General features: G+C 37.7%; 1 pseudogene; it reads left to right on the forward strand.

Annotated features, from left to right (window-relative positions):
• The first annotated feature begins 10,595 nt into the window (after window positions 1-10,595).
• LOC108493060 overlaps window positions 10,596-17,750 on the forward strand; it is a 35,718-nt pseudogene continuing 28,563 nt past the window's right edge.

Genomic DNA, 17,750 nt, shown 5'->3' on the forward strand with positions numbered 1-17,750 from the left:
GCTGATGGCATTATCTCTCAGTCTATATTCTAAATATACTATTGGAAGAATGTGTCAAACTGAATTGTGAACTTTAACTGGGAAATCTCATTTCATAAGAAGCACTTTAAATATTACATTCCAACATAACTACATAACTTTAGCAGTAATTTCACTTCAATTGATTATTCAGTGGAACAGTTAATACTTTGTCCCCTTTTCTATGACATGGTAATGTTTTTAAAGGAAACTGTGCTTCAGTTCATGGGACCAGTGGTTTGAGATTTGAGAGTGCATTTTTCATTGAGTTATAGTAAAATACCTCTCTCTCGTCTTTTCTTCTCAGACATAGAGGAGGAGAATTCAAGTATGGTAATAAAGTAGATAATGAGAAAAAAAATCTCTACATGTAGACAGGAACTAAGAGAATTATGAAAATTAATTTTACATGAGATCTTCAAATGAAATCTCATTGCTTAATACTGATCAGTGTCTGCTTTGGAATTCTAATGTGTCACATCCCCAAGTTTGGAAGTGTTTCTCTCATCTTGCTCCTGTTCTTTTCACAAGAATCTGAAATGCTGTTTTCTTAAAAGAAATCCAGAACAATTTCAGCAATATGACTTTTAAGTCAGTTCTTAAGCTTAGTTACTGTTTAATCAGTGATTTATCTAGAAAAGATAACATAGATATCTGAATATATCCACCTTTATTATCTGTTTGCTTGGGGTGTTTTTCTTCACCTTTTCTGATCATGTCAAGAACTTTTCATTGGGAACCTGACTGCCAGGAAGTCTAGGAATGGTTTACACTACAAGTTATTACAGAGTGTATTTTAATAGACAATAAAATGCTGATGTGGAAGAACTTTGTGGCAGGTGATAAAATGATACATAGTCAAGGTGAGAGATTTAAACTAACTTTAAAGATGTAAAGAAAACCTAATCTAAAGATACAGAAGGGTAGCATTTTTATCATTATATGCAAACCAACAGCAACAACAAATCTTTGTAATAATTGATTTTAAACCTTGAGTCTCCTGAGGCCAGACTGAATTATTTATTCATGTTCAATATATGGACATTTCTAACAGACACACAGACATGACCTTTGATCCCTATGTGTGTACATTAGTTCATAATACTCTTCAAATTGAATTAGTTAATTATTTTTAACTTTTAAAATTCCTACCAGATCTGGTAAAATTTTAAAGCTTCCATCTTGTATTACATGACAGCTAGTCCATAAATCACAGGCCTTAACTTCTCTGACAAATACTTCTTTGACCATTGCATTTCATTTAATAGAAGAAATTTGTTTGTACTTCAGACAAAGTAGATTTTTTTTTGTTGATTTCCTGTTTTGTTAATTTTCTGGCTTGCAGATTTTTTCTTCTAAAGATTACAATTTAGGTAAGAATGGATTTAAAAAGAGAGTTTGGAAGCTAGAGTAGATGAGTTTTCTACAGTTGCCCCAGATCCTGGCGTTCTCTGTGATAATCTGTGGCAATATAATTCAGAAGGCAGGTAATTTCATGTCTCAGGTTCCATGTGAGGTCAAGCATTTGAGCAGTCTTTATTTTAGTTTTTGGCCTGGGGTTCAGGTGGTCCATATCTTGTTATCTATAAAGGAAAAAAACACATTGAGAATGTTCATAACTCACACTTCAGTTAGTGCCTTCCTTTTACCAAGTAATACATGGTGGATAAGCCCAAATCATGTACTTACTTATTCTTTAGAAGGCTAAAATGATTGCATTTTTTTTCACTTCTATTATGCCATATAGAAAGTGAAAAAAAAAATATAGTTTCATTCAGGAAACAAACTTTTCCTGCTTCAGAAAGAAAGCAATAAATAATAACAGATAAATTTATAAGATGTAAAGCAAGGTGCAATTTCAATGATTTCACATTATTCAAAACTCCAAAGGTGGAATAGTCTAAGTTCATGTAGTACAGAGAATTGAACATATTTTTGTGCTGAATTCAGCCACTGGCGAGAAAACTGTCTCTTCCCTGATGGTATGTACTACACTGCTGCATAATAGCTGGAGCATTCCAGTGATTTGTTAATCCATTTGACTGAACTTTCTGAAACTAGCTAGGAGCACTGTCCTCCATACTTCTCCCTGCATAATCTTCAAAATTTGAAAAGCCTGTAAAAGAGGGTCATCTTTTTACTGGCAGTCCTTTGCTGACAGCTTTATACCATAAATCTGGTATGTTCCCCTCCTCCAATGTCATATTAAATGTTTTTCCTGAGCATTCCTAGTTGGCAGCGTTCAGCCTGGTTTTTTAAGGGTCAGATATAATAGCACTGTTCTGACAGTTTCTGGTAAAAAAAATTATCCAGAATATTCATATTTCTTGGAACAAAAGAGATTTTCTTTTCTGGTACAATTCTTTAGCAAAAAACAGAGATCTTTAATGAATAGGTTCAAAACTTTTGAAACAAAAATCTTCAGGAAAAGCACTTGAAAGAAGATGAGTGGCCTATAGCTTTATCTCTGAAAAGGCTGTCTGGGAATGCTGTTAAGTGTTGTATCGGAAAAATACTCCATTTCTTCAGAGAGTTCTCAGTGTGACAGGAAGGGAGGAACAACGTATGGAGAGCCTGCAATGACACATTCTTCAAAAGTGTCTGTCATGAATCTCAGAATCATGTCTGTGCAGAGCCATGTGAACCTGTGAAAACTGACTTGGTGAAAAAAACTTTACTTCTCCCTAATCTCCTAGTCTCTAATGCTTCTTGAGCATAGTTCAAGAACTACGTGAGACAGAGAAACCAAGAATCAGTGGCCTCCAAGACTGAATAGATACAGCTAGAGACATTTTGTGAAAACATGGGTTAAAATACCTGGCAATAAGATAATGATAAAGATGAAGACATCTCTGCAGATTTGCACGGTTTCCTTAGGCTAGACTACAAATGGAAATTAATATAATGATCTCTCCCAAGGGTTTTATAGACAGCTGAGTAGGACTGTCTAAATTGACCTCGGTACAACCTGCCTTGGATTCCTAGTCTCATTTGGACTATGTCATGTTTCAAAACCTGTGATATAATTTGCTATGTTTGAAAACTACTGCATTATAGACATTCAGCAATAGAATTATGAGGAGAAAGGGAATTCAGGTTTTAAAATCATGAGCAGCATCACAGTAATGTTTATGTAGCACTAGAGAAATTAAATATTTCTTTTACAATAATTCCTTTTGAACTTGTTCTACTGAGTATCATATAAAGAATGTTTTTGTGCCATAAGTCTTTTAATGAATATGAATTATAAAATTACTTTAGATTTACTTTCTTGGAACTTTTAATTTTAATCATTGATTTAAAGTATCAAAGGCATCAAGAAAGCATAAAATACAAAAATACAAAAATATAAAATATATAGAAACAAATCTATAGTCACAAACACTGTTCTAGTGTCACGTTTCCCTTATAACCTCGTGTAAACAAGGTGCTGAGCTCTCTTAGCTTCCACAAAAGTGAACTTTCTCACATTGCAAGTCAATCCCAAGGATTTCCAAACAGCTAAAATGATCAGTAGCAGACTTTACTCCTGCAATCTTGTTTTCACTGTTATGCTAATGATGCTGTATTTGCTCAGTATCATACAAGTGTCTGTGTGGTTTTTTGTCTCAAGTTGCAAGGTCTTCCTTTTCTTCCAATTTCTATATTGATCTTTTTAAGGTTCTTGTACTATTTTGCTCTTGTGTTCTGGGTTAAGTTTTTCCTGTTTTCTATATAACACATCTTCACACATCAGCAATACAAAGTTTACCTTCAATTAAAAAAACCTAGCACTTAGCCATAAACTGTAGTCTCACGAGGACTTAGCTTTTATAGAATCTAAGCACTTAGAGATTCTTCAGCTTTTCTTTTCCTCCCATTCCTGTGCTCAAAATGCAAATTCTGTTTCCTCTCATTGACTGACAAGAGAAAAATGGGTAGGCAGAGGTGAAAAAGGGAGGAAGAAGAGAAAGAGTTTACTTCAGAAAAAAATTGATCTTTCCTCAGAATTTAACGTATTCCTGAATCAGAATGAGGGACATTCAGCCCAGGCAGAGAGAGCAGCAAAAAGCTAAGTTCAGTGCCTCTCTCTGCTTATCCTTTACTGCTCTGTTTCTACTTCCAAGAAAGGTTAAGCTCCATGTGAAGCAGAGAGAGGGCTTGGAGGGTCCATCCAATAAATTCTTTTGCTTTTGCAGCACTGAGTGTGGGGGCAGACAGGTACAATTAACCCGAACTAGCTTTACGTCAGAGCAACCACTTTTTTTTTTTTTCAGTCTTCACAATGGTTAGCACTAATAAGAATGACAATAAAAATGCTCCTTCTCTGAAGTGGCTTTTGTACTTGATTTGTACTCACTCGTCTCTTAGTTTCATAGATGCTTAAGAGGCTTAAAGCCCTTCAAAAGCAATGTTTAAGGACCTGATCTACGTCTTCCTTTCCCCAGTTCCCTTCTTTCTGACTATCCAAAGATGTTTCAAAAACAAAGCTCTCCATATAGTCCTGTTTCTCTGTCTGAGAGGCATCCTCTTTATATTTTCCTCACTGTGTTTCTCACTCATTCATTTCTATCAGTTGCACCGCAGATGACTGCAGGTCTGTTTTCTCAAAATTTGGAGATGCTCTAAATTTGCCAGTGGAAATTCAGACTGATGAAGTATTTCCATCCTGTTTCTGGGCTTCTCTTCATGACTGTTGCCAGCCTTACAGCCACTTGTAGGCTTTTGCTAGAGAGACTGCTGACTAAAGGCCTTGTGACAGTAGGATAATGTCACTTGAACATGGTTCGCCCAAATGTGAAAGTTGTGTTGAGATATGACTGGTTAGCAACAAAGCTGAGGGGTGAAAACTCCAGATGAGTGGACAAGGGACAGGGTCCTATAGTAGCTAGAAGATGCACTGGCTCCTCTTGGTAGCCAGAATGCAACAATGGGCAGAATGCTGTAGAGATTGCACTGTGGCTTTCGGCAACAGGCTCCTCAACTCTCTCTTCCCTGGTTAGAGGTTCTCACTAAATGCCAGTCAGTCCTTTACCTCTGTGTTTGTTTACCACCTTCTCACAACTACACCAGACCAGCCAGCATGCCCAAGGGATTATTTTCCGGTGAACAGTTTTCACTGTTGGAGAGATAGGGGTATAACCCAAGGGGAGAGAAGGGCATGTTCAAAGACAGTTTCAGAATCTACTCTTGTAAGTGACTTGTTGGTCATTGTACCTTGTCAATATGAACGGTACAATTCCATCTTCCCTTCACACCTACTTGTGTAGTTGTAGTGGCTTATATCCTTACAGTTTATGCTTATTCTACCTTCTGTACATAAACTGTAATTTACACTCAAAAATTTTTTTTCGCTGAATTGGTACAAACGTCCTAATAATGTTAGGCCATAGATTTATTATACCTATGAACAGCTATCTGAGATCATGCAGCAGATACTGAGGAAATGAATTTGAGAATACCAGAATTAGGAGCCTGAAAGGTAGAAGCGTTGTTAAATGGATAAGAAGAAAGTAAACAAACCTTATGTATACCTCATGGATATGATAAGCCTCAGTGACTGTAAAGGAATAGTTGACAGCAGAGCTAAAGATCAAGCATTTTATTTTTCCCTTGGTATATAAGATTGTGAAGGACACTTCTGGACAGTGAGAAGTGTTGGCATTATTTCATGTCTTACTTGCCTTGGCTAACAAAGATGGGGTTTCTGGCTTAGGCACAAGCAAGCTTTCAGATATATTCTGAAATTTAGAAAGAAGAATCCCAAACTACTTTTGTTTGTCATTTCTTGAGCTCATGGCTTTTTAGTACAATCAATTAGGATGAAAACTGACTGTCAGTGAAACACCTGTCAACACACAAGTATCTGAACTTGGGTTAGTCTAGTGACTGACAGAATGGGTACGCTTTTCACAGAACCACATGATCTTCTGAGGTGGAAGCAACCTACAAGCATCAAGTCCAATTCAACCTACACATTACAGCCCCAAGAATCACACCATGTTCCTGAGAGCATTGTCCAAATGCTTCTTGAACACTGGCAGGTTTTACTCAATACTATTAATTTGGAGCTTCTGCTTATGTCAATTTTGTAGACGATGACTACTGATTGTTAAAATACTCATGTTGCAGTCCGAGTCCAAAATAATGTCTGAAATTATTCTATATCCCAAAAGCTTGGAATCATGGTAAGTTTTCTGAAGCTTGCTATTGAATTATGGTCTTAGAATAATTGTCACTGTTTCAGACAAAGTAGGGAAAGACAGAAAGTCTATGAAGGATATTTTTCTATTATCTATCCATAACTTTTCTCAGACTACTTGATGAATTAATTTTTTTTTTACATTCTAGAAGTAATTTATTGATTTAGGGGTTTTTTGGTTTGATTTGGTTTGGTTTTTGTTTGTTTGTTTGTTTTTGTTTGGTTGGGGTTTTTTTCCCCCAAAGAGATACCCTTTGGAGTTTCTCTTGAGGCTTTCTGATCTCAGTGAAATTGTAAAAATTTTTTATGGAAATTTCCATTTCTTCTAGAAGTTTTTAATTAGAGATAATTTTTTTAATGTGAAAAACAACCATGCTGATGGAAAATATTATGGTCTAGTTTCTTTTTTGTTTGTTTTGTTTATCATATGTGAGGAGAAGAAATCTGATCCAAATATCAAGATCAAGAAGAACTAATTTGTAAAGTGTAACAGTTTGATGCATATTCTCATGCAGTGTTTTCCAAATTCTTCACGAGTTGGTTGTCAGCATGAATTAATTCTCAAATTGCTCTGAAATGTCATGGATAGATATGATGATGTCCCTAAACTCTTTGCTTATTATAGGTAGAAACAGAGACTTGAAGGACTAGTGGTTTGCTCAATATAGTTTGCAGAAGTGTAGAATTGGAGAATATTTTTCATACTCCTGAAGATCTCATTGCTTTCCAGACTATGGATTTTGAAGATAAAGAGGGAAATAATGGTTTTTAGTTCTTGAATGTGCATTTGGTTTTCCTTTTTGTTTACTGAAACAAGTACCCACCTATCATTTCTGTGGGTTTTGTTTTGTTCTCTTTTTTTTGGTGAAACAACATTTAGATAGAGACATTTAAATGTACTTTTAACACCTTAGAGGCCTGCTTGCATTGTTTTACTGTGGTCATCAGTAATTCACAGTGGTTAATGCACATGCTACTAATATCTTTTCCTTGCATGTCTTTTGTTATTCGTTGTTACAGTCAGTTTTTCAGCATTTGTAGATGGAGTATCTGAAAGTTCAGCTATTGGTCAAAGACACTTGGCTGGCTCTGTATGAGCCAGTCTAGTATGAAGGAGAATATACTCATGTTCAGCCAATCTGTCCTGTGTACTCGTCTATTTGCATGATCACTAGCTTAGGAATCTGTGTTCCACAGTCAGCTGTCATCAGATTTCTTTTATTCTTTATAACCTCCTTGTCCTTCCCTATGATTTATATATATTTCACATGTCATTTTTCTGTTTTATCCAGGCACATCTCCTCAGCTTTGCTGTCTGGCTGTTTATTCAGGATAGCAGATAATTAGCAATGTGGAGGTGAAAAACCTTTTGTGTTTTAGAGAGCACTGTTTTTCCACATTCAGCTAATCAGGGCTTCTTTGTCCCTAGGTGATTAACAATTAGTTTACAGAATGGTTTTCACATTCATATGTCAGATGGCCTCAGCAGTGGACTAAATATGAGAGTCTGTGTTTTATTTTGAACTGTCGCCTTGGGATATAACCATTACAGACACCACGGTAACCATCCAATTATACTCTCCCTCCTTTCATAAGGATCTATTTTTTTACAATATTTTTAGGGGAGATAGAAAAAAAAGGAAAAGCACAGTGCCCTAGCATCTCTTTATTCTGGCCGCTATAAATTTCTGTAGTCAAGATCAGATGTTAAAAGCACCTCAGTAAAGAGAGGGTGAACAGGCTTCTAGAAAAGAAAGTAAGTGTTAGGCAAGAAGACCTGGACTGAAGATTCCCTGCACTCTGATCTAGTGTTACTTCGAAAAAAAGTCACTGTAAACCCTAGTATCTACTGCTTATTTGTTGAAACAAGTAAGCAATTTCACCATCCCTTGCTGAGTATAAAGTATAATGCAAACGGTGACAATCTTTTGTAAATTTCACAAGTATTATTGATGTTTGTGATACTGAGTTTGGGACAGAATGAGAATGTTTATGGGGTTTTTGTCACATCTTACTTTATGACAAAAGGAGCCTTGAACTTATTATATCAAACATTTGCTGGATTACTTCTACAAAAGCATGTACTTGCCTCCCAGTCCAACCAAACGGATAAAATGGAGTCAGTGAGGAGACTGATCCATAAAGAGAGAAGAGTAGCAGTTTTTCAGCTCAGAACTCCTTTAACACAAACAGTGTCACAGCAGAGCTGGACCTCGAAAGCTGTCCTGCTAGTCCTTGAAAGCACAACACTTTATTTCAGAACATCCCTTAAAGCCTAGCAGAACAAATGAAAGTAATAACTAACAAGACCTTTAGCAGTTCTAATTTCAGGTGGCAGTTTGCACTTTTATTAATTCTGAAACAGCTTGTAAGATGCTTCGCATCTCATCTACAACGTTTTATGTATCTCTTGGTCAAGCTTTGATTGAATTTCATATTTTCAGCTGTTTTATTCTAACAATTGTCCATAAAATTTAGGTCAGACTTATGTCTCTGTGGTGTCAAAGTTAAATCTGCAATCCATGAGTTATTCTTAATCTATGCCAGCTAGAAATCATGTTTAGAACCTCATCCCCACTGAAACTCATTATACCAATTATGTGATGACAGCATCTGTCGGTTATTTATTCACTACTTCTGTAGAGAATTACTAGGTATATGATGATGTAGTTCTCTTATATATTAGGCAGCAAGGAATAAGTTAATAATTACATATTTGCTATATTGTTTAGCTCATAAGCAATGCCTTTTCTGAGAATTTACATCCCTGAAAATCTTCATATGTGTTTAGGCAGTATGTGTGCCTCTGTGTGCATTTTGCATAACTGAATGTGGTTATAAGCCTTTTAGCGTATTGAAACACGCAGAATCTTTCTTTATTATGTTTAGGACTTAATGGTAACTCTTTGTGTTCACAAGCATTAATCATCCATGATGTTTGATACCAGTGGCCCTATCTCCAATGCCATTTATCATGGAGTAGGCTTCCTTTGTGTCCTCTAGGCTCACTCACCCTTACTAGAATGCACCCCTTTTATAGGGTGAAACATGAATGAGACATTGCTCTGCTTTTAGATTTTCCTCTGGTGATGATCCATTGGCCTTGTATACAAAGACACATACAAATATGGCAGTTTTTATAGCAGCTGCCTAACTTCCAAGCTGGTTTGGAGGAGAACAGATCACAGGAACTACATGACTTTGGATAATGTTTTACTATGTTCAAATGGCTATGACACTGTTCAAATGGAGCAAATTTCATAAATACATAGAACATGATATAGTTCTTCTAACTGGCATACTATTAGTCCAATTTTCTGTCTGCATGAATCTACCTCTTTTTTTTTATATTTACTGGGTCAGGAGGGAGCTGGGTGGGGGTATATTCAGTCCTAATTACAGGTAGAAGGAAATTAATGCAAATAATAGCATAATTCATCCCCATTGCCTCAGATGAAAGAGCATCCTGAAATTTAAGAGGTGGCTGAAATTACTTTAACTTGTGAGGAAAGACACTGTTGGAACAAGTATCTGGCTTACAGATTGGGAATTGCAGAAGAGAACGACTGTCTTCCAAGCAAGACACTGACACTTACAGTATCTGCAACATTAATGGACTAAGATATAAAGTGTTTTAAACAAAGCCAGGATAAGTTCTTCTGTAAAGGTAAATGAAGGTGACACAAGAAATTATATAGAGGACTACAGATTACTTAGAGATGACTAACATATCACATTAATGTGATCATTGTATGGAATAATTGCATTTTATATCAGCAGTTCCAGTGACAAGGTCTTCATCAGTGAGATACTTCCCACTACCAAAAAGCTGAAAGCATGTCAGTCCAAATTTTTCTGCAAAACTGTAAAATCAGTTACACTGTATTAAACAACCTTTTGTTTTTTTCTTCTTTCTCTCTGATCTTGGCATTGGATACTAGTGCCATCTGAGTTAAAGAGAATTTATCCATCTGCAGTCTCCCTGCTTTAATGTTTGCATAGTTGTCATATGCACAGAAAGCACTACATCACTGGCAGAAACCCAAGAGAGTGTACAGGTAAGCTTCTGGCAACCCAGAAGACTCCTGTAATACATAGGGGATAACTTCTTAAGGCAGGTGATAGACAGCCCTACCAAAGGGGTTGCAGTACTGGACCTGATGATCACCAGTGTAAGCAAACTAATTGGAGACATCAAGAGGGTTGCAGTGATCATGCATTGGTAGAGTTTGTAGTCCTGAGGGATATAGATCAGGACTCTGAATTTTAGGAGGAGATGTTGGTCAGTAGGACCTCCTGGGAAAATGTTCTCAGGAACAAGAGAGCAGAACAGAGCTGGTAGATCTTTACAGATTCTTTTTATAGACCACAATAGCTCTCAATCCCCATGTGTAGGATGACGGACAAGGATGGCAAGACACTGACTTGGATGAGTCAATTCCTGCTGGTCCAGCTAAGGAGTAAGAAGCAAACGCACAGGCAGTGCAAGCAGTGGCAGATAATTTGGGAAGGGTATATAGGCACAGTCCAGTTGTGTAGGGATAAGGTGAGGAAGGCCAAAACATGGATGGAGGTGAACTTGACAAGAGACATATAGAATAACAAGAAAGGCTTCTGCAGGTATGTCAGCTATAACAGAAAGGTCAAAGAAAGCATGACTCCACTGATGAACATGAGTGGCAAATTGGTAACCATAGACAAGGAGAAGGCTGAAGTTCTCAAAAATCTTTTTGCCTCAGTCTGCAATCTGGCAATCTCTCTTCTGTCACTTCTCAAATGGATGGACAGCTGGATGGGGACTGAGGCAGCAAAGTCCCTCCACTGTAAGTAAAGATCAGGTCCATGACCACCTGAGGAACCTGAATGTACATAAGTCAATGGGACCCAGTGAGATGCATCCCAGAGTCCTGACGGAATTGACTGAGGTCACTCTTCAGCATATTTGAAAAGTCATAGAAGTCAGATGAAGTCCCAGAGAACTGAAAAAGGGGAAGCATTGTACCCATCTTTAAAAAGGGTAGGAAGGAGGACCCTGAGAAGTACCAACTTCTCAGCCTCTGCTCTGTTCCTGGAGAGATCATAGATCTGGGAGTTCCTAGAAGCTATGCTAAGGCACATGGAAGAGAACAAGGTGAGTTGAGACTGCCAGGGTGGCTTCAGCAAGAGTAAGTCCTGCCTGACCAAATTAGTGGCCTTATCTGAAGGAATGGCTGTATCAGTAGACAAGGGAAAGTCTACAGGTGTCATTTATTTGGACTTCTGTGAAGCCTTTGGCATGGTTCCCCACTACATCCTTCTTTCTAAACTGGAGAATTTCAACAAGTCCAAGTGCAAGGTGCTGTATCTGGATCAAGACAATCCCAAGCACGAATACAAGCTGGGCAGAGAATGGATTGAGAGAAGCCCTGCAGAGAAGGGTTTGGGGGTTTTCATAGATAAAAAGCGGGACATGAGCCAATAGTGTGCACTTGCAGCCCAGAAGTCCAAATGCATCCTGGGCTGCATTAAGAGAGGTGTGGCCAGCAGGTTGTAGGAGGTGATTCTCTCCCTCTGCTCTGCCCTCACCTGGAGTACTGCATCCAGGTGTGTCTCTAGCGTAAGAATGACACGGACTTGTTGGATTAAATCCAGAGGAGGGTCATGAAGATGATCAGAGGACTGGAGCACCTCTCCTCTGAAGACAGGCTGAGAGAGCTGGGGTTGTTCACCATGTGGAAGAGAAAGCTTCGGAGAGAGCTTCCTGCGGCCTTCCAGTGCCTTGAGGGCTTATAAAAAGGAGAGAGAGGTACTTTTTATATGGACAGCTAGTGACAGGACAAGGGGCAATGGTTTTAAACTGATCGAGGATAGGATTAGATTGGATGTTGGGAAGAAATTCTTTATTGTGAGGGTGGATGAAGCACTGAAACAGGATTCCCAGAGAAGGTGTAGATGCTCCATCTTTGGAAATGTTCAGTGCCAGGTTGTGTGGAGCCTTTTGCGACATGATCTAGTGAGTGGCATCCCTGCCCAAGGTAGGGCTTAGGTCCAGATTTGGACCTAAAAAGTCTTTAAGGTGCCTTCTATCCCTGACCATTTTATGGTTCTATGATTCATGCTATTCTATAAAAATAAGCATGGGTTTCTAAAAGAATTAGAGACAGAAATTTGTTCTTATTATTGTAAATTAGTTTGGTTTCCTCAGTTTATGTCTCAAAAGACAAAGTAAGGATAGGAAATAAACTTCTTAGACTGAATTTATTGGACTGTATTTAGGGACTGGGCATTCTTTTTGCGATGTTAGAAAGCAACTTGTTGCTATTCTTACCCAACTCTTTTAAAAATATAAACACAATGTTGGTTTTCGTAAGTTAGATGAAGGTTCACGAAAGGGTCAGTTGGATCTTTCTTTTACCAATGGACATTCAAGAATGTGTAAAGAGAGTTAGAAGGGAAGAAGTACAAGTACTTCAAAATATATGTCCCCAGAACCTGGGTATCACACTGGAGAAAGTCATTGTCTTGAGCTGGAACAGCAAATGTTATTAATGACAAATGCTACCATCAGTTTAATTTTGAAAAAGAACCTGACTTTCTTTTACTTGCTACTGGGTTACCTGACTTCAAAACATAGATCCCCAGTTTTTTCACAGATGTGGTACAACCACAGAAGGATTAATTCCCCTCAGCATTTTTTCTGCCATGTTTCTTATATGTTTCTCCTGTGGTTGCCCAGGACTCTGAAAGCATATTACACTAAAGTATCTTATTTGTCCCATATGAAAGGTGTTATCCAATAGATATTTTTAGTACATTTCTGCTTCTTTAGTACGTTTCTTCTAGGTCAGACCTGGAGCAACTTAAAGATGACTAAAGCTCTGACCAAAGCTCAAGAAGAGTATTCTACCAAGATTTCTGGACATCAAGTTCTCTAATACCTGGATCATAAAAGGGTATTTGAACACAGTTTCTGGGAGATGACCCTGGCCATCACACTCAAGGATATTCTTATATTGTCTTGTCCTGTGCCAGCTTCTTTGAAGCATAAATATTCACCAGGAGGAGAAAGAATGTGTTTTCATGTCATTATGTGTAGGATTTCTATTTGAGAGAAAAAAGATAGGGACTCCAATTTCTTCTTCAAAAAGCATTTAAAAGCTAACCCCAAGTACTTAGTCAGGTCCAAAGCCCTCTTCTTCTCCTCATTTTTTGTCTATTTCATTCTTTCTGTGATTTCATATTCAGATTTACTTCCTTTGCTTTATAGCCTTCATTAATTCCAAATGATGAGTGAAGTTAACGAGAAATTTTCATCCCACTGCAATGCAGATTTAATGCTTGCTTAACAACATAGAAAAAGTCTGTCTCATATTGAGAGCAAAGAGAAGGCATAGGCTCTTCCACAGGTAAGGGTTATAAAAATAAATTGCCGACATCTTCACCACTGTGTGTTTCTCAGGGGCCGAGCTGCCACTAGTACATTATGCATGTTGGTTTTTTAAAGACACTAATTATTTTACATCATGTTTATTAAGCCCTCTAAATCATTGCTATTCACTAGCTACCCAAATTCCTCAAGTGCAAGCAAAAGAAATGAAGGTCATCCATGGCTTTGACATGCTTGATGAATATGGTCTGTATAACATTTACCACAACTCAGAACAGAAGCCATTATTTCAGCAAAGCCTGCAACTGTTCATTAGTACAAACAGTGTGCAATAAATACAATGAAAGATTGTTCAGTTTACTATATCTTAGTCATCCAAAGCAACTCCATGAATAACTACAGGGATTTGTCTTTGAATGACTTATTTGCTTGCTGCCTAATAAATAACACGTAATTAGGTTAATATATAGTTTCCTAGTTATGCTAGCAATGAAGTGGAGGAAAATAAAAGGGTGATTTTGAGATATGAAAGACTAGTAGATAATTTGAACACTATCCCTTAAAATACTTGGACTCATTATGTATGGCTTAAACTGCTAGGAGGTCTATGTGTAAAGGAAAAGCAGGAAATAGCCCTAATGAGTTCTTTATTACTCAGGTCATGAATTATTACACAGGTAATATAAAACTGCAGCAACTGTTCTGCATGTAAAATTTTCTTCTGTTTGAATAAAGCACCTGTGGTGACCTGACACTGGTGTATGAAAATACACTGCGCAAGTTCACAAGACTGGACATTTTACTCAATCTATCAACTTTTTTTCAGGAACTCATGTATTTCAGAATCAACAGTGAATGTGTTTCCATTCTCATCAGCTGGCTGCACTGGAAATAAATGTTTGATGAAATGCCTTGAAAAGATCTCATGGCACTCAGAGGAGATGCTTGTTTACTGTGTGAATGTTGAACAGGCTGAATGCCATGATATGTGAGAGCAGTGACAAAAAAAAAAGCAGAAGGCAAAACACTTCAGTAGTTTTTCTTCAAAGGAGACAATGAATTTGAAGTCACTAGTGATATTTTAAAGATTAAAAACTAGTTCAGTAATATGCTTGCATACTACCATCCTGTTTTATAAGAGTGGCTATGGAAAATTTAGGGATGTTTTTCAGGATTTTGAGCCAGTACATGTCTCCCTTGTGCCTATTTTAGAATTCTCTCAAACTGCCCGTTGAAAATCACCCAACATATGCAGAGCTCAGTATTAGCAACAATGAGGAACAGTGGTCTTTAGATATCTGAGTAGATGAGTAGTTTTCCCTTAGTCATGCATTTTTTCTCATGTAGTACAAATACTTTATTTATTCCCTAATGTCATAAACTGTATGAATTCTCAAACAGGGTTAAATATAGAAAAAAGATCAAATTCAGTCATAGTTTGCAGTCAAAAACATATTCTAATGGTCTCTCTAAATTTCTTTGTTCTGTCAGGGGAATTGCAAGTGAGATTTAAGTAACAGTGGCACAGATCTTCTACAGCTTTTCCTTCGGTAGCATCTTAGTTCGCGTTTGCTAAGCCTGTTTATAAAAGATGTGAAAGATTCAATCCTTAGTTTTAACCAGACTGAAAGTACTTGCCTGTGGAAGTCACCACCTCACACAACAAGTGCTATTCCTGACCTGTACTTCTGAGGCAGTGTGGTCCCAGTTGTTGGCAGAGGCCAGAAAACAGGATAAATTGTCATAATCAGAGCAGGCTGCCAAGGTCATTGCTTTTCCTCAATAAAACTGAAAATGGAAACAGATGTATCAACTGACTGGGGATGAACTGTATTTGTCCACACTAACATAAATTCCTATCATCTGTGGAAGGGTCTGCCCTAAGGATAAGGTCTGTCTTGATTGAAAGAGGCTTCATCGATGGTGTCAGCTCTCTTGCTGTCTGTGCTGGTAGCCCATAATGTGCTGGGGTTTTATTTTTTTGGCTGAAACAGTGTTGATACATCAGTGTTTTGTCTACTGCTGAAAAATACTTGAACAACTTCAAGGTCTTCAATTTTTTGCCCTCTGTTCCCAAAGTGAGCAGGCTGGGGATGGTCAAGTAACTGAGAGAATACACAGCTAGGACAGCTGACCAAAAATTATCAAAGGGATATCTTATACCATAGTTTGCCATGCTCAGCAACAGAAGTTTCAAGGGAAGGAGGGAGACAAGGAAGACATTTGTGGTTCTAGTGTTTGTCTTCCCAATTAGCTGTTATGTGTGATGAGGCTCTACTTTCCAGGGAGTGGATGAACATGTGTCTAACCCATGGCAAGTAGTATATAAATTCCTTATTTTGTTTTGCTTGCATGTGCAGCTTTTGCTTCACCTGTTAAACTGTCTTCATCTTGATCCATAAACTAGCTGCTCACCTTCTTTGTATTGTCTCCCCATCCTGCAGCTGTGTGGGTGCTCAGTTTTTTACTAGAGTCAACCCACCACAGTGTCCTTGTAAGCTTGGGACAGGTAACATGCGTTTTTAGAAAAGTAAATTGTAACTCCAGTCAGAGTCCTAGGATTTCTCCAGCTTCTTTTGAATCTTGCCTGGTGTGTGTTTTGCACCTACAATCTGTTCTCAGCAATTTGACAATCAACTTGTATTCCCAAAGAGAGACTACAGGCAACTGACCCTGCACCCACTCCTTTGAACATCTCGCCCTAAGGCTCTAGCAAATGCACTAAGTCGAGGAATTTTAGAGATAACATTGTTCCTTTTGTCCTTACTTCACCCCATTGGATTTACTAGCAACTACTAATCACTGTATAGCCTGGATCACATGCTATTCTCCCAGTCTTATACATTGCCAGAGGCACAAAGAGACAGGAAAGGTGATCAACTCACAGTTGGAAGTGAAATGGCAGGTCAGTTCTTTAGCAGGTTTAGAATAGGCAGAAGTAGAAAATAGGACTTTGGTGTGCAGTATGTGATATGTTTTGAAATCTGCAGTGTACTCATTTTGATAGCAAACCTATATTAACCCCTCAATTGCAGTCTTTCCAAATATCTTCAGCCACTTCTCATGGACTGTTTAATAAATGACTGATATAAGGGCATGTCTAGCTTGCTTAATAGTATTATTTAAAGCTGAAAGTTGCTATAGGTTTTTAATAGGGAGCTGAATCAAACCTTATTTAAGATGTACACTGCCTGATCTTCAACAGCTATGACTTATAATTAATTAATATATCATTTAGTGGAAATGACTGATTTTTTATTGTCCTACTGCAAATTAATCCTCCATGTGTTTATTTCCTGTCAATAGTGGTTTAAGACTTGTTTATTTAAATCCTCTAGACAACCATCTATTATCAATTTCACATGATGTTCTTTTAGATCAGCTGCCTGCATGAGCAAATTTGAAATATGTGGGTGTACACACAAAAGCACACATGCCTGTCTATTCAAGGCCAAGTTTCCTGGAAAAGAAAAATCTGAAAATCTGACTTGTAAAGACCTTTCATTATCCTCCATCTTCCTTTTATATTTTTGCACACAGTGGAAAGGACCAAGACGACCCCTCATCAGTGTTTAAGTACACCCCATGACAGCTCATGGAAGTTAGTGCTAGAGAACTGTTGAACCAGAATGAACTAGAATAGCATATAAGTATTTGCTTAAATATTTTGCTAATGCACTTTAATGCAGAGGTTATAATTGTGCCTGTGTTAATTCTGTGTTTATTAGCTACAATTCAACAAGATGATCAAGTAAGGACATATTGTAACACTGTTCACAGTCCCCCTACTTCATCAGCAATAGCTACTAAACTTGAAGTTAAGCATATGTTTAACTAACTTACTGAGCTGTCTCTTTAGTGAATATGTTTTATTTAAGGTTATCGAGAGTTAATCATTTTCCAAGCTAAGTATTCTCCCTTCCCTCCAGTTCCCTTCATATCCTGTGTTTACCAGTGTCCATGAAATAATTAATCAAGGGGGGAAAAATGTATCTTCTAATTAACACAGACAATGTAAACAGAATAGTGGCATTCCTTAAGTGCAATAAGACAGCTAATTGTTTCCTCTCTCTCCACTGTGGGAGAGACAATTGCAGAGACAGGGAGGAAAGCTTTCTCCATCGCGCTGAAGGGTTGTGCACCATTTATCAAGCTGACTGCTCTGTCATATCAGTGGAAGGACCC

The sequence above is a fragment of the Lepidothrix coronata genome, unplaced genomic scaffold, assembly GCF_001604755.1.
Source record: "Lepidothrix coronata isolate B3197 unplaced genomic scaffold, Lepidothrix_coronata-1.0 Scaffold14, whole genome shotgun sequence".
NCBI classification, from domain to species: domain Eukaryota; kingdom Metazoa; phylum Chordata; class Aves; order Passeriformes; family Pipridae; genus Lepidothrix; species Lepidothrix coronata.